The sequence below is a fragment of the Rhinoderma darwinii genome, chromosome 2, assembly GCF_050947455.1.
Source record: "Rhinoderma darwinii isolate aRhiDar2 chromosome 2, aRhiDar2.hap1, whole genome shotgun sequence".
In the NCBI taxonomy this organism is placed as follows: domain Eukaryota; kingdom Metazoa; phylum Chordata; class Amphibia; order Anura; family Rhinodermatidae; genus Rhinoderma; species Rhinoderma darwinii.
The window spans coordinates 226,565,364-226,588,652 of record NC_134688.1 but is presented as its reverse complement, the minus strand read 5'-3'; positions in this window follow the sequence as shown (position 1 = coordinate 226,588,652).

The window sequence follows — 23,289 nt, the reverse complement described above, 5'->3', positions numbered from 1 at the left end:
AAAAGCACACAGACATTGTACAGAGGAAGATTAGAAAATGGACAGACGAATCAAAGTTTGAGGTATTTGGATCACACAGAAGAACATTTGTGAGATGCAGAACAACTGAAAAGATGCTGGAAGAGTGCCTGACGCCATCTGTCAAGCATGGTGGAGGTAATGTGATGGTCTGGGTTTGCTTTGGTGCTGGTAAAGTGGGAGATTTGTACTAGGTAAAAGGGATCGTGAATAAGGAAGGCTATCACTCCATTTTGCAACGCCATGCCATACCCTGTTGACAGCACTTGATTGGAGCCAATTTCATCCTACAACAGGACAATGACCCAAAGCACACCTCCAAATTATGCAAGAACTATTTAGGGAAGAAGCAGGCAGCTGGTATTCTATCTGTAATGGAGTGGCCAGCGCACTCACCAGATCTCAACCCCATAGAGCTGTTGTAGGAGCAGCTTGACCGTATGGTACGCAAGAAGTGCCCATCAAGCCAATCCAACTTGTGGGAGGGGCTTCTGGAAGCATGGGGTGAAATTTCTCCCAATTACCTCAGCAAATTAACAGCTAGAATGCCAAAGGTCTGCAATGCTGTAATTGCTGCAAATGGAGAATTCTTTGACGAAAGCAAAGTTTGAAGGAGAAAATTATTATTTGAAATAAAAATCATTATTTCTAACCTTGTCAATGTCTTGACTATATTTTCTAGTCATTTTGCAACTCATTTTATAAATATAAGTGTGAGTTTTCATGGAAAACACAAAATTGTCTGGGTGAACCCCAACCTTTTGAACGGTAGTGTAGGTACTCATGTATACATCCATACAGACACACATGCATACACCTAAGTACAAATATTTACACACCCATACAGTCACACATACACACACACGCACACACGCACACACGCACACACACACACACACACACACACACACACACACACACACACACACATACCCATATCTATACAGACCCGTACAGACATACAGGAATATTAAAGGTACCTCCGCACCTACCGAATTTGCGGCAGAAAATTTTTGCATATCCGGAGGAAGCCCAAGGGAAATCCGAAGTGGCTATTTAGCACCAAATTGTGCGGATGTTGTTGCTAATTTGCTTGTGGAGTTTTCACTGTATAGGGCTAAAAGAATAAAAAAATAAAAAGACCATACTAAACTCTCCTAGCGCTCCCATAGCAATGGGTCCCTGCTCCTCCAACTGGTCTCTGTGCAGCGTGCCTCTTGTGATAAGGTTTCATCACATGTGACCGCTGCAGCCTGCATTGGGAGAGGTAGGTATTGTCTTTTTTTTATTTTACTCTGAAAATTTGGTATTTGTTGCAGATTTTCACATTGAACTCAATGGGGAATATCTGCAACAAATCCGCGACCATTCTGCAGCAGAAATTTACATGCTGAGGATTTAAAAATCAAAACCACAGGTAAATTTCTGTGTTGAAATTTTCTGCTGCGTGTGGATGAGATATGGTAAAATCTCATGCACTTTGCTGCTATTTATAACTCCCATAGCCACATTACTCACCCCCCAACGGCCACAGCCATGGATCTGTGAGCGCTGGCCCGCCTCTCCTCCTCAGGAGACGCCTGTGCTCACTTCTGCTTCGTTCTGCTGTGTCCCGTAGGGTGCATGCACACGCTCATGCCTGGCCTTAAAGGGCCAGCGCGCGCACATGAAGAAAATCAGTAATTAGCCGATACTCAATCTGGACTATAAGAAGGGCCCTGCCCCTTCCTTCATTGCCTGAGCGCTGTTGTGTTTACTCATGTTAGTCCAAATGGTCCCTTAGTGTTTTCCAGTTCCCAGTGTTCCCGTACCTGCTACCTGTATCCTGTAGAGAGTTAGAGTCGTGTTGTGCCACCGATCACGTCTTCTGTATTACACCATGCCTGGTGTCTGCCTCCAAGGTCCCATCCGAGCCTATCCATCGCTACTGTCTGAAATACCACAGGTACCCTTAATCGGACTTTAGACATTGACTTGGTACTCTGTTTGGCCAGCTGCTATCCCGCTACGGCAGTACGACCCAGTGGGTCTACATACCCACAGAATATGACACTATTGTAGCACACTGCAGATTTTCCGACCAGAAATCTTCATGAGACAACCATTTTCCATTTGCCCTCTTAGTATGTCTCCATACAGTATTAACAAATAAGCTATAGAGTAGCCACCTCACTTGGATAAATTCATAAACATGATACTAGACTTCAATGTTGTATGTGTAATGTATCACAAACATTCATTATGCTTTATGAAGAACATACTAATAAATAGATGTTGGTCAGCGTTGGTTATATTCCATGTAAATAATCTGCACTTTATATAACAGCTATCAAGGAGGGCTTTCTATTGAAGCCAACAGAATGGAGAATGAAGCCAACATGGTAAAGTTATAAGAGGCTCTAAAATGTTAAATTGTGATTCTGTAGCCAGGGTTGTAACATTCACTAACAGAAAAATCACAGACAATTTTAGAGTGGTCATTAGGATCCTGGAAAGGTAGCATCACAGGTTACATCAAAATAAGCAGGTGTTTTACTAGAAATGCTGGGGCTAGATCTAGACTTTTTTTTTTTTTAGTAAACGATAAATCGCTGTTCATAGGAATGTATTAGGCTATAGCTATTTATCTCCCTCCAAAAATTGCTGTGATATCACTGTGATAATTTGCTGTCTATAGGAATGCATTGAGTAGCTTGAAAATCTCTTAAAAGATTAAATCAAGACATCTGCTAGCGATTTATTTCTAATCGCCACATGCTGGGATTTCAGAGCTATACAGTTGTCTGGAATGATTTTGAAGAGATTTTCGAGCTACTCAATGCATTCCTATCACAGTGATATCACAGCCATTTATTGTAGTGCAATGTCCAGCCGATGCCTTATACTTAAAAATCCCCAAAAATCCAAATGAAGGCAAAAACCACCCCTAAATGGCAAAGAACCAATTTGCCATAATGTGGAAAAAAATACTTCCTGAAGCTTGCTGGCAATCTGAAAAATCCCTAGATCAACATTCTATACTTATACCTATAACTCCGTATATTGTATTTCTCAAGGAAGATATGTTACCTCTACTTTTTCTTTATTTTTTTTATTAAAGTATTTTTTATTTTTGCTATCAGATAGTACAAAACACAAATAAATATAATATAACATTCCCTACCACCCTCACATCGCTCATCTCTGAACCCTCTGAGGTGGAGGAGAATAAAAAAAAAAAGGAGAAACTATCGTCTCATATAGTCTCTAAGACTAGGTTTCATTCTCTCTATCCAAGGATCCCAAATTTGTGGGACGGACCTCCATTCCTATACATAATTCCATCTGAATGCGTCTGTTTCTCAACAGCCTTCCTCCAGATATAATGGAGTCTTCAATGATGAAATATCCCAGCATTCCTTGCAGGCTCATGAGAACTTTTACAAAGGTGCTCAACTGTAAGTTCATGTAACAAAAAACTAATATTGCATTGTAGAATCAGTCTAAATTGTTTTAGTATATATCAGATGACAATTGTATTGACTTTTTTCAGTAACAGTCAGTGTGAATGAACCTGTTGGATATAATAGAGGTTGAAACTGCCAAGATAAGTAATGCAATATATTTACAAAGAACCTTGGCTTTTCCATAATAAAAACTGAAAAACGTGTTAAAAGATGGACATAGAAGGGAAATGTAGTGCTTTATTGTTTTTAACCTGTTAACGTCATTGGCGAAAGCAGTTTTGTCAATTTAATTAGGAGTGGCAGTGTGGCTGTGATACATTCAAGCTGCAGAAGAAAAACTGTAAAAACATTTCAATTAAAACCAATAGCAGAAATATTTTTCTCAATATAATACATTCAATGAATAAAAAAAATAATCTATGTATGCAAAGGTATCCATAGCCTTTAAAGTCAAAATTGGCTCGTTCCTTAATGGGTTAAACAAGGTTGTCTCGTTACGACAAACCCTGCCCATTTGCCCTATTGGAGCATATGGATGTAATAAAGTGGAGTCCCCTGCTTGGGACCCCCTCTCAATATGCCAGGGGAGAGGTAGACTTGGTCATTTGAATAGCTGCAATACTACATTTCCCCTGCAGTGGCCACTGGAGCTTCCCACGGTAAAAATAGGTGATCGCTATGGGTTTATGAAGCTAACCCCGCAGTCTTTAATATGTCATTTGGTGACAACTATTTTAAGAAAGTAAGCATTATGAATAAAAAGGTGAGAAGAGTGACTTTGTTGCCTATAGAAAGCAGAGTCCACATTTAGTTTTTTTTCAGTGTAATTTAGAAGATGAAAACTGATCTCTGATTGACTGCTACGGCATCATGGCCACTACATTTCATATATAAAGACATAAATATATCTGCTCAGCAGCAAAGTGTTCTTGGATTTTATTATTTAAATGTTGACTTCACTGCACTTTTGCTGAAAAGCTTAAAACGTTAATATGTAAAGAAAAAAAACAACCTCTAGTATATAAAGCATACCCGTAATTATATCAACTTTTATATATTTTTTTAAATACAAATTTAAAAGCTCAATTTTTCCATGTGAATTGCAAGACTTGCTTGATTGACTATTGCAGCATTTCAGAAACACATTCTCTGTTTCTTTAGGGCATTTTTAAGTTTTATATAAATGGCGTCAATCTTTGGTAAGTGGTTGGCAATAAAGGAGGCAAATGGGAAGTGAAGTAAAGAAACAGCATCTGTTATAGCGTGTGATGGCTAATGTTGTGCCTAAGGCAATTAATAAAGTGAAGGGCAGAAAGTATAACATTTCTACTCTTTATGCATATGGGCAAATTGATATTACTGAAGTTCTGAAGTTGAAACATTTTATTTGAAATCAAGAGTGCTTTCATTTATAACTAACTATAGAGTTGAAGAATGACTATAAGTATGTTATCTCATGTGGCATTCACATTTTTTGCTTATTTGCTTTAGAAAGTGTACTGTATATTTAAAATTAGGACCTCGACAAGAGAGGACATGACTTCCCCCCCTACTATCATCATGTGTCATTGTCAGCCACTAAGGTCATCTACAGGACCCGAGTACCAAGGATCCACAGCTCTCTAATTATATCCCCCCCTTAAAAGATATTGTCATTTTTAGTTTTACTGTAGCAGACATTTTTGAAAAAGTGACAACAGAAAGTGCATGATCATGTGAATACACAAAACTTTGTAATATATCTTATTAATGGCATATGCCTCAACTTCCAACATCCTGTAGTTTCTCTTTCCCTGTCTGTATACTTTTGTAAATATTCTGAAAACTTTAAGCCATAAAAAAAAAAAGTGTAGATTAAAATAATATTCACTAGACAGTGAGGAAGGGAAAGCTGCAGCAGAATCTCTCCCCCAGTATGTTTGTGACTTGCTGTGAGAGAGGGAGGGGGAATCATGGTACAGTCTTCCTATCTCAGTATGTGTTTGAGAGTGCATGCAGATGAGCAGTAGGTGGGAACGGCCATCTGATTGGCTCAGAGTACACAAGACAGCTTTGACATCAGACCAGGAAGAGCCCGCCCACTTAACAAGCATGAAGACAGAAAATGCTGACTTTCCCTGTCGCCTGAATAAGCCCTTAAAGGAAGTTCCCACAATTAGCATTTATCTTATATTTTGTAACTGTCAAGTTAAATCACAAATACAACAACCACTAATATGTTCCTGTTACCTTCAATCACTAGGGGAGAGCAGGAGTTGGGGACAAACAAATCACCCAGTGCCACCTAGAGAATATAGCATAGTTTATGGTGCTTGTATTATGCTGATGGCTCCAGGGAAAACTGCCGTGGGGGATTAGATTTCTCCGCTCCTGCTCATAAAGGCAGTCAACTAATAGATGTATATAGAGATAACTAATATACTGTACATCCAAGGTTCACCCAAAGTGGCTTTCATAGAAGTGGAGCAAGCCTAAGAAATCGTGCATATACCATAGCCATATTCTAGATCTATACTACATGGAACCCAAATATGGTGCTTATAGCCTGCAGTGGATCCATTCTGTATGGTATATACTTAAAGTATGACCAATATATAAATCCTTTTGAAAAGTGGGGCGCAATGAAAGTTGTATGAGTGGAAAAGCATAAAAGTAGCATTATGCTTGTGTTCATGCATTACACAGCACAAAAAGCCATCTACCACTAGCTAGTCTGTTAGGCTATGTTCACACAGAGTTTTTTTGACAAGTTTTTTGACGCGGAAACCGCACTGCAAAACTCGTCGAAAACGGACCAAAAATGCCTCCCATTGATTTCAATGGGAGGCTGAGGCGTCTTTTTCCCGAGAGCGGTAAAAAAGTCTCGCGGGAGAAAGAAGGGACATGCCCTATCTTCGGGCATTTACGCCTCTGACCTCCCCTTGACATCAATGGGAGGCAAAGAAGGCGTATTTCGCTGCGTTTTATACCCGCGGCGCTCAATGGCGGCGGGCGAAAAACCCCGCGAATATCGGCGTGCAGAGAGAAGAAAATCTGCCTCAAATTTCCAAACATTTGAGGCAGAAATTACGCCTGCAAAAAACTCTGTGTGAACATAGCCTTACTATGTTTTAAAATACATATGTATAGTATGTTGTATTTACCATCACCACTTCCATTTCCTAAGTTTAGTCCCACTTGAGGGTCATATATTGTGTTTGAGAATGCATCATATAGTTAGTCTTTTCCTAAGTTCATGTCCTTCCTTGTTTTCTGTGGTAGAATATATGTTTATAAAAATATTACTAGATCATGATAAATTACTGCATGCTTTATATCAACAATAAAACAGTTTTGTCTTTATCACTTAGGACCTGCCTCTGGAACGTTATATTGCTTATTTAATACTGTGAGTTACAGAGCAGGAATATTTAGCTCAATAATTTAAAAACATATGAAAGCTACAATTTGAGATCAGTATATCACAGGCTATGCATTATTATTATTATTCAAAAAATATATATGCCTACTTTTTTGGTTCACTGTATTGACATTTGGATGTCTTTATGCATAGCTGGAAGTAGAATTAGAACTGTGTAATTATTTCTATGTGCATTTGTACTGCTTTAATGATATATTGTAATGCAGCAAGAGGAGCATAGCTTATCTACTACATAATATCTTTTACATCATACCAATTTTGTCTAAGATTAGGTTAAGACCAGAAGATTTGAACCATGTCCCCATCTGCTTCCTAGCATTGCCCAACAATGGTGGGTAGGTAGTGGTAGTCATGGCACTCTGTTCCAATATGACAGAATGTTATATTCAGGTTCCTGAATTCAGTTACTAATTGAAGAATTAGGCTAGGGATATATGGACAATTAAAATAAGTTGCATATTCCTAAAAAAAAATCTCCATTTATGTTGCATACTTCTAAAATAATGGCAAGTGTGCAAAATGTTTTACATAATATAGAAAAAATAGAAATTGCATGAGTCTGCGTAGTGTAGGCCGAGTCATAAGGTATGTTCACACAGGGCAGACACGCTGCGTAAAAGTATACAGCGTATCTGCCCTGGCGGCAGCAGGGAATTCCGGCCGAAAAACTGCACCGAATTGTGGTGTAGTTATTAAGTTGGAATGTCCGCTGCGGAAAACAGAAGAGAAATAAAGAAGACCCAAACTTACTTTCTGACGTCCTGCAGACCAGCCTCCTGGAATGACGTTTCATCACATGTGACCGCTGCAGCCTTTGATTGGCTGCAGCGGTCACATGGGAAAAAACGTCATCCCAGGAGCTGACCTGGACGAAGAAGCACAAAATTCTGGGTAAGTATAAGATTATTTTTTTCTAAGTTGCGATTTTTCCGTCGGAATCGCAGCTTTTCCGTCGCACAAATCGCAACATCTGCTATTTGTTGCAGGTTTTATTCATTGAATTCAATGGGGGAAACCCGCAACAATAAGCAGTGATTACGCAAATACAATTGCCATGCTGCGGATTAATAAAACGTACCACAGGTCAATTTCTGACCGTTTTTTTTGCTTATCATTCAAATCTCGTCCACTCTGCTGCTACTGTATTATGCTGTGGATTGTCCCGCAATGAAACACACCAGTATTTACGCTACGTGTGAACTTACCCTTAGGGTTTGATTGGTAGTTGGTACATAATTTAAGGGCAGTGTGTGCCAGATCATGCGCTTAACCTTGCATTTACCATTAAAAAAGTTTTGCGCACACAGCAGGTAGAATAAAATTAAAGAAGGCAAATAGCAGACGACTGCGATAGTGAAATCTGAGCTGTAACCAAAGTGGAAGGCATAAAATCTGAATCTGTAAAATTGTGCCACAAACATCCTGTCATCATATCTAGAACATAATTCCTAATCTTTCACTTTCATCCTTGTAAACATTCTTTATACAACAAAGAAAGGAGCTGGGCACCACGATGGCCTGATGCCCTTTATTCTATGTTATGGAAACAGTTATGGTACGTCATAGGAAAAGAATGGTTCAACACTCTTGGAGAGTTGTAGCAGTGAAATTAATTTCTCGTATAAACACAATCTTTGAATGAAGGGGATGTCAGTAACATAGTCACAATAAAGAATAAAAAAGCATTCAAATGTATCCTAAATACCTGTGCTGAATAATTTCATTATATAGCTGTATAGGCGTCATCATTAGGTGAAGCTTTCTGTTTTTGGATTTATACAGCCTTCATTAAACACATTAAAGTAGACCCATTGAACAAAAATATAAATCAGAGAATTTTGAGGTTGGAGGGTTACTTTAAATTATTGGTGGTTTGCATTTAAGGCTAGGGTTACATGGTTACTTTTAGTCGCCCGTGAGTCATAGTAAAATTGTAGCAACATGTCTCTCCCTTCCATTTTTGTTTTTTGTGAAGGTAGAAAGCTTGCTCGTGTCCGTATATCCCATAGGGCAACACAGAGATTGTATGGCTGTTGTGGTAATGCCAAGAATTCACCGCTAATTGTGGGTGACCAAAGTCAATGTGTAGCCCCAGCCAAAATCTGTATCTTAGCTGTGGGATTTAAGGTAAAGTTAAACAGCAAGTTTAATGGGTGTTGGAAATATTTCTGCAAACAACAATTAAATTGACCATAGATTTTTACTCAAGCTTTAACTAAGTAAGGAAGTTAATATTGAATTAACACAATGCAATTACTGTGTGTAAGGAAGAATATGTACAATAACTATTTTAGCAAATATTGTAAATTGTCGTTTCTTTGTATTTTTCTAATGCTTTTCTCTAAATAGAAACTGTGCCTAGCACAAAATTGGAAATGGAGACTTCACGTTCTTAATTTTTTTCAATCAAGAAAGATTACGTGATATTTAGGGGAAAATCACCACTGGAACATTATGTTGTCCAAGAAAACGGAATAAAGAGAACTCCATTTACTTTCGCATCAGCCCAAGTATATGACCAGATATTCTTGATTCTTTATCTGTGGAGATTGCTATTAATGTGCATATTAAACCATTCTAAAAACGGCAATATTTGTTGTTATGATTATTATTAATAATTATAATAATAAAAATAGTCATAAAAAATGCAAATGCGTAATAGATGACGCCACACAAAATGCACTTCAGTGCTGGTAAAAATAATCCAGGTGATTTTTGATCTGTAAACAAAGAGGTAGCGATCAATCCTATAGTCAATGATCCGACCAGCAACATGCCAAACTAAAGTGGCATATCAAGGACATAGTTTAAATAATTAATGGTTAATTATGCCATACACACATAGATTCAGCTGAAGACTGACCGGAATGATCCAACATAACCATTGACCTGTCCATCAGCCATTGGTTGATCGTCGACTATACATACTTAAAAAACTTGAATCGTGAGGTAAGATGCCTTATCCGTGTCGCTATATAAGCTGCTTCCTCAGTGGTACTTGAGGAAGCGGCTTATATAGTAGAAATATGCATGAGGCTCTCACCCCACGGTTCACCATACCTCCCCTACTTCCGAGCCAGCCGGGCGGGTGGTCCAAGATCCATCAGGTGCAGGAAGAGTGAAGAGACGGGCACCTCACCAAGCAGGCAGGCCGTAGGTGAAGCATGACATCACATCACCATGTCTCATAGGGTGGGACGGCGCACTCAGCACAAAGTCACTGACAGATGGGGCAGGGTGGGACTCATTGGAGGAGGAGATAAGGAGTGTGGCTGATCTTAATTGAACCCCCTTTTCTTTTGTTAGTGTTCCAGCCTTCAGTGACCAGTCACAGGCTGCATGTCACATGGCAGGAAACAGGGGGCTGACTCCATACAGTCCAGCATAGGCACTTGGCTACAGCAGCAGCAGCATAGTCTTTTGTTTAAAATCCCTTTTCTTCTCGTCTCTGCAACATCAAATCAAACATGATTTGTTGTGGTCTTTGGTCAGACTGCGGAATCTAAGTTGGATTTGCTGCAAAGCTTTCCCGCAGTAAACCTGACCCGTGTGAACATATCATTATGGAAAATAGTTCTGCAAAGAAGAATGGACTAAATTTTGACTGCAATGGGAAAGACTAATAACAAATTAGCAACAAGTTATTAAGATTAAGATGGGAAGTTACTTTTTTTGTGTGAGCAAGATGTTTGTTGAAAACCGTTTTTCCTTTAATGAATACTATAATAATTCAACATTTTTAATGCATTTACTGAAGTTCCTTTGTTTAATGTAAGATTTTATTTTAGGATTAAAAATATTTTAGTGGTAATCATTCAGTAAGGGTATGCTCACACGGCCTATTCTCAGCCATTTTTCGGGCTGTAAACGCCCCGAAAAATGGCTTAAAATACGGAGGCTGAACGCCTCCAAACATCTGCTAATTGATTTCAATGGGAAAAATGGTGGTTCGTTCCGCCTGATGAATATAAATCGACTGAAAGTCAGAGGCTGTTTTCACTTGGAAACAGCTCCGTATTTTACAGCCGTTTTTTGTTTAGCGTGTGAACATACCCTAAAAGGTGACATTTGGTAGGGAGCAAATACATTTTCTCTGGATATCTTTGTCTAGCATCCCTTTTTCCAGTCCAAGATCCACAGGCTTTTACATTAAAGTCTTTGGAAAATACAGAAAAAGGGTGAAGCAAGTTCTTCATTGTTCCATGTGTTTTGACCATGACCTTCTTTAATCTTTTTAGAATTCTGATGGTTTGTACAGGAAAACAGGAAAAAGTTAATAGTTTAATAGAAATAATTAATAATTTTTAAGTCCAATACAGTGAAACCTCGCTAAAGGACCACCTCATTGAGAGGATCCCCCATAAAGGCCAGATTTTTCTGTGATCGATTTTGAAATTAGATTATAGTCTATGTCAGTGGCTATTTTAAAAAGACGACCTCTGATTATTACGAGTGACCACACCTTTTTGGACGGGTGTTTTGCTGGGACCCCCTTTGTAAAGACTGCATTTGTCACTTATTACCCCTTCTCCGTGTCCCATGTAATGAAATGCAGTGTGGGATAGCAAGGCCTAGAAGAGGATAGGAGGGAGCCAGAGGAGGGGGGCAGCTGCTAAACCATGAATCTCTACTCTTCCCAGCACCTATTCATTCCCTGATTAGAAGCAGTTCAGGAGAGCAAGGCACTGCTTACTGGAGGATGGGAGGGAGTCAGAGGAGGAGAGGTGTCAAGCAGATGTCATTCTGCATGTGAACAGAGCTACGCCCACGCCATAAACTGCAGCACAGCCTGCTACTAACTGTTGAGTAAGGGGCTATCATTTGGAGGAAATGCTGGGTAGAATGAGAGGGGATTCTATGCTAAGCACTGTGGAGAAGGGAAGCATTACTGCAGACTGAAGAGTAGCAGAGTGGAGCCATGCTGTGGACTGAGGAGAGGGAAGCCATGCTGGGGACAGAGGAAGAGAGTAGAGCAATGCTGAGGACTGAGGAGACAGAAGCCATAATGGGGACTAAGGAGAGGGAAGATATGATGGGGACTGAGGAGAGTGGAGTCATGCTGGGGACTGATGGTCAAGGGTCTGAGAAGAATACTGTCCAGTACTAAGATGTACGGCAAAGTTTTTGAAACTGTGGCTCTCAAGCTGTTATGAAACTAAAACTGTGCTGCAAGTCTCTGGTAGGGTACAATGAGAAACCACAGGTAGAAGACCACTGCAATATACAGTTTGTATATTGAATTTACATATTACACATGTTATTAGGTACATGGTAGGACAACACTTTCTTAGATACAGGGAATTTATGGAAAATGTCATAATACAGTACTGTTTGCTATGAGCAAACCGTCATTGATGATGATTTTGGGGTGTTTTTAATCATTTGTGTGTTTATTTGTGGGCTGTACATGTTTGCTGAATGCATTAAACACTTTAACCAATATTTTGTATGCTTTTTTCTTTGCGATGACACCCTGTAACAACTTGCAGGTATGTGGACCCACTGGGCCACTCCACCGCAACGGAGAAGTTGCTGATCAACAGATTCTGTGAGAGTCAGTAAAGATAAAGTACCTGTATGGTCAGAAGTGGGAAACAGGAATCAGGATACGGGATACAGGATACACCTAAGGAACCATTTGCAAGACAAACGTAGGGAAGTCACAACAATAGTAAGGCAAGGAAGAGATGGGCAGAGTTCCTTCTAAAGTTATGGAAGTGCTGGAATAGGCTAGGGAAGGTTTTCCTTGTGCGTATCAGCCAAAGAGGAGTGCATTGTGTGCCGGCATCTCGGAGGGAGGAGACGCCGGAAAATCTTCAGAGGTCTGCGGTCGCAGCTGCCGGTAAGTGGAAGATGTCGGCAGTCAGCGACCGCGGCCATAACACACCCCCATGCAATTTTGGGTGGTCGTCTCAAAGAGGTTTTAGTGTATAACACCTATCAGAATAGAAATCAACAGCTAGGTGCAGACCATAAACAATTGATATTTGAGGATTCAAATATCAAGATCAGTATTAATGGGGTTGTCCACCTTCTGACAACTGATGACCTATCCACCAGATAGGTCATCAGTATGTCATCGGTGTGCATCTGACACCCAGACCCCGCACCGATAAGCCACTCCGGTGGCCTATGGGTAACGGATGTTGTGGCACATAATGCTATGTATGGAGCCGAAAGCAGTTGGCTCCGTACATAGCATAGTGACCATACTGTATAACTGCAGCTCGGCCGCTACTCCGTGGCCGGAGCCAACTGCTTCTGGCTTGTACGTCCGGTGAACGAAGGCACCGGACCAGCTGATCTGTGCAGGGCCCGGGTGTCAGACCCCCACAGATCATGTACTGATGACCTATCCGGTGGATAGGTCATCAGTTGTCAGAAGCAGGAAAACCCCTTTAAGCAATATTACTTTTTAAGCGTATTATATTTGTATGTAAACTCTAAAGCGGTAAACATATGATTATGGAATCTATCAGCATATAGAACTTGGGTACAGAAGGTGAAAACTATTTACTATGTTATCCAACTACATGTGTTTATTGCAGTTTTTCTTGAAATTGTCTATATGTAATTCAATGTATGGTAGTTAATGATGTAACGATAACTGTTTTCACTAGATGTCGCTATTGTGCAGAAACTAGTGAGTTTATATAAAGAGCTGTTAGCAGGAAGTGAGGCGGAGTTGGTGGAGAGCGCCATGTGTGATGCATAAGGAGCCTGCATCTAGTGAATCAGCAAGTAAGGATAGGCCATTAGACTGAAGAGAGGCCATTTTCTGGAAAAGGAAATGACCCAGCTGCCTCCCTAAGTTGCGTTTAGCCCCTGAAGAGAATTAACAGGGTGTCTAAGTGGAGTATAGTGAAACCTTCGGTGTACCAGTGTTGGGATTCTCCATGCTGCCTAGCCCTCAAGACCTTTAAATTGGAGTACCAATTCGTACTGTATTCAAACTGCTGTACCTGACTGAGTCAATGGTCAGGTTTACTTCTCAAGTTACACTGCCTTTTATTATCTTATGTTTCTGCTATTGGTGGAGTTGGCCTTAAAGGGTTAGTGACCACAATAGAGTGAAAGAAATTAAACGTCACTACCCTTTCAGGTGCGCTTATTTTAGCAAGCCTGCTATAGCTGAGTTGCCACCCATAAGTGTAAATAGAAAGACTGCATCGTGTGACTGTGACCTGCGAATGCACTGGTAGCACTAGTGTAATTTCTGTCCTTATGCTTCAGCCAAGGACTGGGGGCATAGCTTTAACCCTTGGGGACTCTGCAAAAGGTAATGGGCAGCTCCAACACTGTTATAGTGAATGTCAGGCGCAACCACTTAAAGGAGAGACTCGGTGGGGTGGACAAGTCAGTATAGAGTATCTTCTATAAGGATTCCGGGAGGCCACTTACACACCTGCCACAACATGGCGGCCTCATACAGGGGGACCGTATATATAACATTAAACCTGTACAACAGGAGACTCACCTCTCTTGGACTGAAGACTACAAAATGAGCTCAGGGTAGGTAGGTACCAGCTTAATTCTATACTAATTAAAAAACAGCCTTGGACATGTGATGGATGGTCAATTTGCTTATATTCTCTGTATTAAATTAATTGTGAATTATCAAGCAGGCCAAATTCTATTCCACCCTGAAATGACCTTCTCACCCCCCCCCCTTTAATTCTGTTTGAGTCTGCAAGAAATATGTCATCTCTGTGTATTTTCCTTATGGCCTTTGATATAGTGGTCTGGCAGAACGACCAGACATAGAGATGTATGGAAATGAAACTCCCTAAAAACCTAAGAACGGCTCATAATAATTCTGTTGTATGCTTGTCTCCAGGTGCAATTCTGATGTCAGCATCTAATGAAGAATTATAATAATGCATTTGAAATGTAACGTATGTATGTGATTGGCTCAAATATTAAATAATCTCATTGTATGCTATTGGCTGAATCAGAATCATTGTCACATTTCCTCTGATTGGTTAATCTGAAACCTACACCGCTTTTGAATGCTATTATTGTGATTGAGTTTGGCAATACACCTCAGAGGAGTATTTTGAGCATACAAGCAATGTCTGTGTGTTTATTCCTCTTTCTATATATATCAATATGAAATCTCCTGATTAGGATGCTGGATAAATTGCCTAGCGTGAGTGTCTGTTGGAACACTCATCTAAATTTCAGTCTAATATATTTTGAACCATTGACTTCCACAACAGACAGATTCACTTTGTTAGGGGGTCCCTACTAACTTTGATTTTTTCATTGTACATTTGGGGGTGGTGACTGCCTCAATCTTGGTCCTGCACTACCCCTATCTGTCCCATCTATCCCTGACACAGCCACAGTTATGTGATGTTGTTAAGTCAGGTAATGCAGTGAAGGCACCTCGTCGTGGCATCCTACCACCCCCACGACCGCCCCTAATCACACCTATAGATCGGATTAATGTATAATCATTGAAAACTCCTTAAAGAGGTCTCTGCCACCTACAAAACAACCATATTTGTAGTTTTAAAATGTTATGGCTATGAAAACTGAAGACAATTCTGTGGGCAGATAAATAAATTAATAAACATACTGTACTAGGTCATTTGAGAAATAAGATATTTGGGTCAGTATTGTTTTATCTTAACACTGACTCACTGATATTACAGAATTGTAAAGAGCTGTGATTACACCTTATGTGATATGGTTAAAAGAGATGCAATACTTTCTACATATGTCTGAAATGAACACGTAAAATGGACAATAATATTATTCTGGAAACAAGATATTTCATATTTTCTCATATTAATTGGTAGAGTCACATTGCCCCAGATGTAGAAAACTGGTAGGGAAGAAACAGGATGCAATATACTACAGGCAATACCCAGGGTGTGTTCTAAACCTTCCAGCCATAAGATTGATGTAATGCCATTTTCCAGGTCTGGCTTAAACATTCTCCACGGATGCATCACATTGAAGGTTCTGACATACCATATGGAGACATAATTGTGTACTTGTCCTTCTGGGAAGGAGAAAGGAATATTTTAAACGGCATCTGAGACCATGGGAATCATAATTAAGCTTCGAACTTCACTGTTTTTAAGATGACTTTCCTGCAAAGTAGAAAAAACAATGATGCCATAGAAATATAAGCAAATGGATCTCAGGTTTGTTACATATATATTGCAGAATGTCGTGTATTATCATTACAACAAGTATTACTGTATAATTTATATTAGTAGAAGTGTAATTATTGTATATAATCCCTCAGTGTACCTATACTTTCATAAAACTTTTAACATGTCAGAGTAACATGTCAGAAGTTTTGATCGGTGAGGGTCTGAGCACTGAGACCTCACCGATCGTTAAAATGAAGGGACAGAAGCGCTCAGGTGAGCGCTGTGGTGCTTTGTTTCTGCTCAGCTTTTGTCATAAAGACGAGCAAGGAATGTACGGGCTCTATAGAAAGTCTATAAACCCGTACACTACTCGCTCGGTTTTCCGAGGAAAGTCGAGTAGAGCCGATCAGAAACGAATCGGCACAGTGCTCACCTGAGCGCTTCTGCAGCTTCATTTTAGCGATTGGTGGGGAACTCAGTGCTCGGACCCCCACCAATCAATACTTCTGACTATGACATGTCAGAAGTTTTATGAAGGTATAGGTACACTTTAAAGTAACCTCTTGGTAAGGGGTAACTTCTTTGGTATGTTTATTAGCAAGTTAGAATGCATGAAGTGCTAATTTCAGCTTCTTTCAGAACATCTCTGTCGGGTTCCAATCAGGGCATTGAGCAGACCAATCCAAAGTATAATCTTATTTCAGATTCAGGTGCACCCATAAATTGCAGCATATAACTTGGTGTCCGCGCTACAGGACACCCTGTGATCAGCTTATCATCAGAGCACCCTTCTGTCAAAAGTGGAAAAAATCCCTTCAACAGAAATAAGACAATGACATGTGACCAGAAATCTACTGTACAGTTAAAAAAGCAAACAAAAAAAACATGGTTCTTATAATTAAAAGTTATTCAGGCAATGAGGCAGCAAAGCACACTCTAAGGCCCCATGCACACGGCCATAATTTTGATCCGCAAATACGGACCGTAATTGCGGATCAAATATAGACCCATTCATTTCTATTGCCCATGGACACCTTCCTGTATATTTACGTGAAGGTGTCCAGGCCATAGAAAGGCTCAGCAAAAAATAGGACATATCCTATTTTTTTATTTTACGTACCGTGCTCCCATACTTTATAATGGGAGCACAGCCCGCAAATGCGGGTGACTGTCCGTGGCTGGCCGTAGCCATAATCACGGACCGGGATTACGGCTACCCTTTCTAATGGCTACCCACTACTACAATTTTTTTCAGATAGATAAGATAAATCTGTACATAGTAGTAATGTTTCAAGAGGTAATTTGGAGGTAATTTCCTGTAATGTCCTAGTGACATTTGTTCATAGAAACACGGTAACAGCATGGGACTGAGAAATGAACTACCTGTGCAGGAAGAAAGCTTGTAACAAACTTAGGCCTCATTTACACGAGCGTGTGTGTTTTGCGCACGCAAAAAAACGCAGCATTTTGCGTGCGCAAAAGGCACTTGACAGCTCCGTGTGTCATCTGTGTATGATGCGCGGCTGCGTGATTTTCACGCAGCCGCCATCATAGAGATGAGGCTAGTCGACGTCAGTCACTGTCCAGGGTGCTGAAAGAGTTAACTGATCGGCAGTAACTCTTTCAGCACCCTCGACAGTGAATTCCGATCACAATATACATCAACCTGTGAATAAAAAAAAAACGTTCATACTTACCAAGAACTTCCTGCTTCCTCCAGTCCGGTCTCCCGGCCGTTGCCTTGGTGACGCGTCCCTCTCTTGACATCCGGCCCCACCTCCCTGGATGACGCGGCAGTCCATGTGACCGCTGCAGCCTGTGATTGGCTGCAGCCTGTGCTTGCCTGTGATTGGCTGCAGCTGTCACTTGGACTGAATTGTCATCCCGGGAAGTCAGACTGGAGGAAGAAGCCGGGAGTTATCGGTAAGTCAGAACTTCTTTTTTTTTTTACACGTTCATGTATATTGTGATCGGAAGTCACTGTGCAGGGTGCTGAACCAGTTTAACTCTTGCAGCACCCTGGACAGTGACTGTCTCCTGACGTCGCGTGCCGCAAAATTTTTTGCCGGGTTCGGTCAAAACGAGTTCGGCCGAACCCGGTGAAGTTCGGTTCGCTCATCTCTAAGACACTCCGTTTGGATGTTTGTAAACAGAAAAGCACGTGGTGCTTTTCTGTTTACATTCAGTTTGACAGCTCTTGCGCGAATCACGCAGTTCGCACGGAAGTGCTTCCGTGTGACCTTCGTGGTTTTCACGCACCCATTGACTTCAATGGGTGTGTGATGCGCGAAAAACGCAGAAATTTAGAACATGTCGTGAGTTTTTTTCAGCGCACTCACGCTGAGCAAAACTCACGGACTGTCTGCATGCCCCCATAGACTTGTATAGGTCCGTGCGACCCGCGTAAAAAGCACGCGAGTCGCACGGACGTATATCACGTCCGTGTAAATGAGGCCTTAAAGGGTAAAATTATTGAAAAACTATAAACTAAAGATAAATAAACATTGTATTTGGAAAGATTTAATAGCATCATTTTAAAACAACAAAACGACATGAGTTGTCTGCAGGAGATAATAGAAATTATTACGAAAAAAAGCTTAAAAAAAAATTCAATGATATTGCTGCAGTTGTAGAAGTCTTGCCTAAAGCCTGTCACCTGGAATTACAAATATTAATGTAACAATAAACTCCACCAGAAGGATGTTATTTTCTAAAACGTTTTGTATGGTGTTTGCATTTTGAATCTTTACAGTTCATTACATTCTGGCATATTAGAGGCATATTTACCTTTGCTACTCTTTTTCAAATATAAAAAAAACAAAACAGAATTACCAATGACTAAGGCCTCATGCCCACCTCCGTTTTTTCCTTCAGAGTGCTAGGCCTTTTTTTGACGGCTAGCACCATGACCCATTCATTTCAATGGGGCCACACACACTTCAGTTTTTTTGACGGTCCCGTTGTTCCGTTCCGACTAAAGTAAAGCATGTCCTACTTTTGTCCGAGATTCCGTGACCTTGTGGCCCATACAAGTCAATGGGTCCGTCAAAAAAACTGAAGGCACACAGAAGGCATCCGTGTGCCGTCCGTGTGTGATGGAGCCATTGCCTAGCAACGGCCAGGCGCACAGCGGTACACATATAGACAGATATTGCACTACACTAATCGGCAGCCCCTTCTCTCTGTCAGCACTGATAGAGAGAAGAGGCTGCTGATTAGTGCTGGAATGCAGCGATAGAAAGAAAAATAAGTTCATACGTACCCCGGCCGTTGTCTTGGTGACGCGTCCCTCTTCTGACATCCAGTCCGACCTCCCCAGATGACGCAGCAGTCCATGTGACTGCTAAAGACTGTTATTGGCTACAGCGTTCACATGGTCTGAAACATCATCTCAGGAGGCCGGACTTGAGGAAGAAGCAGGGAGTTCTGGGTAAGTAGTAACTTTTTTTTTTGTTGCGTTTTTTAAATGAAACATTAATAATCTATATTGTGAGCATAGTACTCACTGTCTAGCGGTAGTCTCTGTACAGGGTGCTGCACTGATCGGCGGTAACTCTTTCAGCACCATGGACAGTGACCGCTGGACAGGGAATACCATGTGCGGCGCTCACAATATCGTGTACATAGTGTGAATGGGAACAGTTTCCTCTTGGAAACGGAAACACGGAAGTGTACACAGAGTACACACGGGAAGCACACTGATCTGTTCACGGACACACGGATCCGTGAAAAACGGCTGTGAAAACGGTGATGGAAGTGTGCACAAGGCCTAAAAGGTATTTCAATTTTATGTTTGGTTTGGTTGCTAAAAAGTAATTTTGGTATTTTCTTGTTAGAACTGTTTCGGTGAGAGCTGGGTGACCACAAATATTGCTGCCATGACATCACCCATAGGGGAATGGCTAAACATACGTTTTAATGACTTAGCAGAAGAGTACAATTTAGAGAAGTTCCCCAACATTTTATACTTTTGTAACACCACTTTGGGCCGACCAATCCCATGAAGCCTGTTCACTATCTGCAGTATGTCATCATTAGACGCCTTAAAGAGTTTGCCGCACACTACAAAACTATGTTCTGCAGCAGCGCTCATCTTCTCACACCACGTGTACACCTCTCCCTCGGTGAACGTTTCCGTGGCGGCTATTTCTATCGTAATCTCAGCAGTGCCTCCACTGTAACACCCTTTGGGCCGACCTCTGTAGGCAGGGTGTATTGTAGTTCTCACCTCACTATGGCGCAGTGCTTCCACCCGAATCTTGCTAGGAGCTCTATAGGAAAGCAGGAGGGTCTTCCTCTTCTGCCAGGTGTCGACTCTGGAAACCCCCACCTGAGCTCAGTACACACTCACAAGCGGTTATGGTGAAACTACTCAACAGTTTTATTTAGGGAAAGGTAAACATGGGCGATCTGAATAAGAATGATGCAAATAAAGTACAAATTACTTAGTTACAGTTCTGTGTGATTGAGCCCCTAGTGGTGGGCATGGACTATATGCCAGGCCTGGCTGGTACAACACTTATCAATATTCCCTGAAATGTTATGGGGATAACAAAGGGTTAAGATACAGTCTTCACCAAACATATACAGTATATCAGTGACCCACACAGGATAATGATCACTCACCCACACTTATACTGCTGGTAATAGCCGGCACACACTTATACTGCTGGTAATAGCTGGCACGCACTTATACTGCTGGTAATAGTTGGCACACTTACACTGCTGGTAATAGTTGGCACACACTTCCTAACTGCACACAATACACAATTACTAATGGCTGCAGTAATGCAATGAACACAGTCCAAACGGCTGGAGGCTCCGCTAGCAGCCGCTATGGCTGCTACAGCACGACGCCACTGAAGGGGTTGTTCCTACAAAAGACATGCATCCCCTATCCACAGTATAGGGGGTACATGTGTGATCACTGGCAGCGATAAGGAGAACGGGGGACCGAAAGTCCCCCGAAGTTCTCCATGACAAACCTCGGACTTCCGGGGTCTGTCTGCAGCTCCATAGAAATGAATTGTGCACTGGTCGCGCTTGTGCGCATGCGTGACCAGCGCACCTTTCATTTTTATTGAACTGCGCAGATGCCGGAAGTCCGAGGTTTGTCATGGAGAACTTCTGGGGACTTTCGGTCCCCCGTTATTCTTATCGCTGCCAGGGATCACACATGTATCCCCTAACCTGTGGATAGGGGAGACATCTCTTTTGTAGGACAAACTATAGGCCGTTTTTTTTTTGGGGGGGTCTGTATGGCGTTATCTACAGGGGGGAGTTCTATATGGTGTTATCTACAGGGGGGTTCTGTATGGCGTTATATACAGGGGGGAGGGTCTGTATGGCGTTATCTACAGGGGGAGGTTCTGTATAGTGTTATCTACAGGGGGTTCTGTATGGCGCTATCTACAGGGGGGATGGTCTGTATGGCGTTATCTACAGGGGGGGTTCTGTATGGTGTTATCTACGGGGGGTCTGTATGGCGTTATCTACAGGGGGTTCTGTATCGTGTTATCTACAGGGGGGGTTCTGTACGGTGTTATCTACAGGTGGGGTCTGTATGGCGTTATCTACAGGGGGGTTCTGTATGGTGCTATCTACAGGGGGTTCTGTATGGCGTTATCTACAGGGGGGTCTGTATGGCATTATCTACAGGGGGGGTTCTGTATGGTGTTATCTACGGAGGGTCTGTATGGCGTTATCTACAGGGGGTTCTGTATGGCGTTATCTACAGGGGGGATGGTCAGTATGGCGTTATCAACAGGGGGGGGGGTTCTGTATGGTGCTATCTACGGGGGTGTCTGTATGGCGTTATCTACAGGGGGTTCTGTATGGTGTTATATACAGGGGGGTTCTGTACGGTGTTATCTACAGGGGGGTTCTGTATGGTGTTATCTACAGGGGGGTTCTGTATTGCGTTATCTACAGGGGGGTCTGTATTGCGTTATCTACAGGGGGTCTGTATGGCGTTATCTACAGGGGGGGGTTCTGTATGGTGTTATCTACAGGGGGGTTCTGTATGGTGTTATCTACAGGGGGGAGGGTCTGTATGGCGTTATCTACAGGGGGGGTTCTGTATGGTGTTATCTACGGGGGGGTCTGTATGGCGTTATCTACAGGGGGGGTTCTGTATGGTGTTATCTACAGGGGGGTTCTGTATGGCGTTATATACAGGGGGGAGGGTCTGTATGGCGTTATCTACAGGGGGAGGTTCTGTATAGTGTTATCTACAGGGGGTTCTGTATGGCACTATCTACAGGGGGGATGGTCTGTATGGCGTTATCTACAGGGGGGGTTCTGTATGGTGTTATCTACGGGGGTCTGTATGGCGTTATCCACAGGGGGTTCTGTATCGTGTTATCTACAGGGGTGGTTCTGTACGGTGTTATCTACAGGGGGGGTCTGTATGGCGTTATCTACAGGGGGGTTCTGTATGGTGCTATCTACAGGGGGTTCTGTATGGCGTTATCTACAGGGGGTTCTGTATGGCGTTATCTACAGGGGGGATGGTCTGTATGGCGTTATCAACAGGGGGGGGGTTCTGTATGGTGTTATCTACGGGGGTGTCTGTGTGGCGTTATCTACAGGGGGTTCTGTATGGTGTTATATACAGGGGGGGTTCTGTACGGTGTTATCTACAGGGGGGTTCTGTATGGTGTTATCTACAGGGGGGTTCTGTATTGCGTTATCTACAGGGGGGTCTGTATTGCATTATCTACAGGGGGTCTGTATGGCGTTATCTACAGGCGGGGTTCTGTATGGTGTTATCTACAGGGGGGGTTCTGTATGGCGTTATCTACAGGGGGTTCTGTATCGTGTTATCTACAGGGGGGGTTCTGTACGGTGTTATCTACAGGTGGGGTCTGTATGGCGTTATCTACAGGGGGGTTCTGTATGGTGCTATCTACAGGGGGTTCTGTATGGCGTTATCTACAGGGGGGTCTGTATGGCATTATCTACAGGGGGGGTTCTGTATGGTGTTATCTACGGAGGGTCTGTATGGCGTTATCTACAGGGGGTTCTGTATGGCGTTATCTACAGGGGGGATGGTCAGTATGGCGTTATCAACAGGGGGGGGGGTTCTGTATGGTGCTATCTACGGGGGTGTCTGTATGGCGTTATCTACAGGGGGTTCTGTATGGTGTTATATACAGGGGGGTTCTGTACGGTGTTATCTACAGGGGGGTTCTGTATGGTGTTATCTACAGGGGGGTTCTGTATTGCGTTATCTACAGGGGGGTCTGTATTGCGTTATCTACAGGGGGTCTGTATGGCGTTATCTACAGGGGGGGGT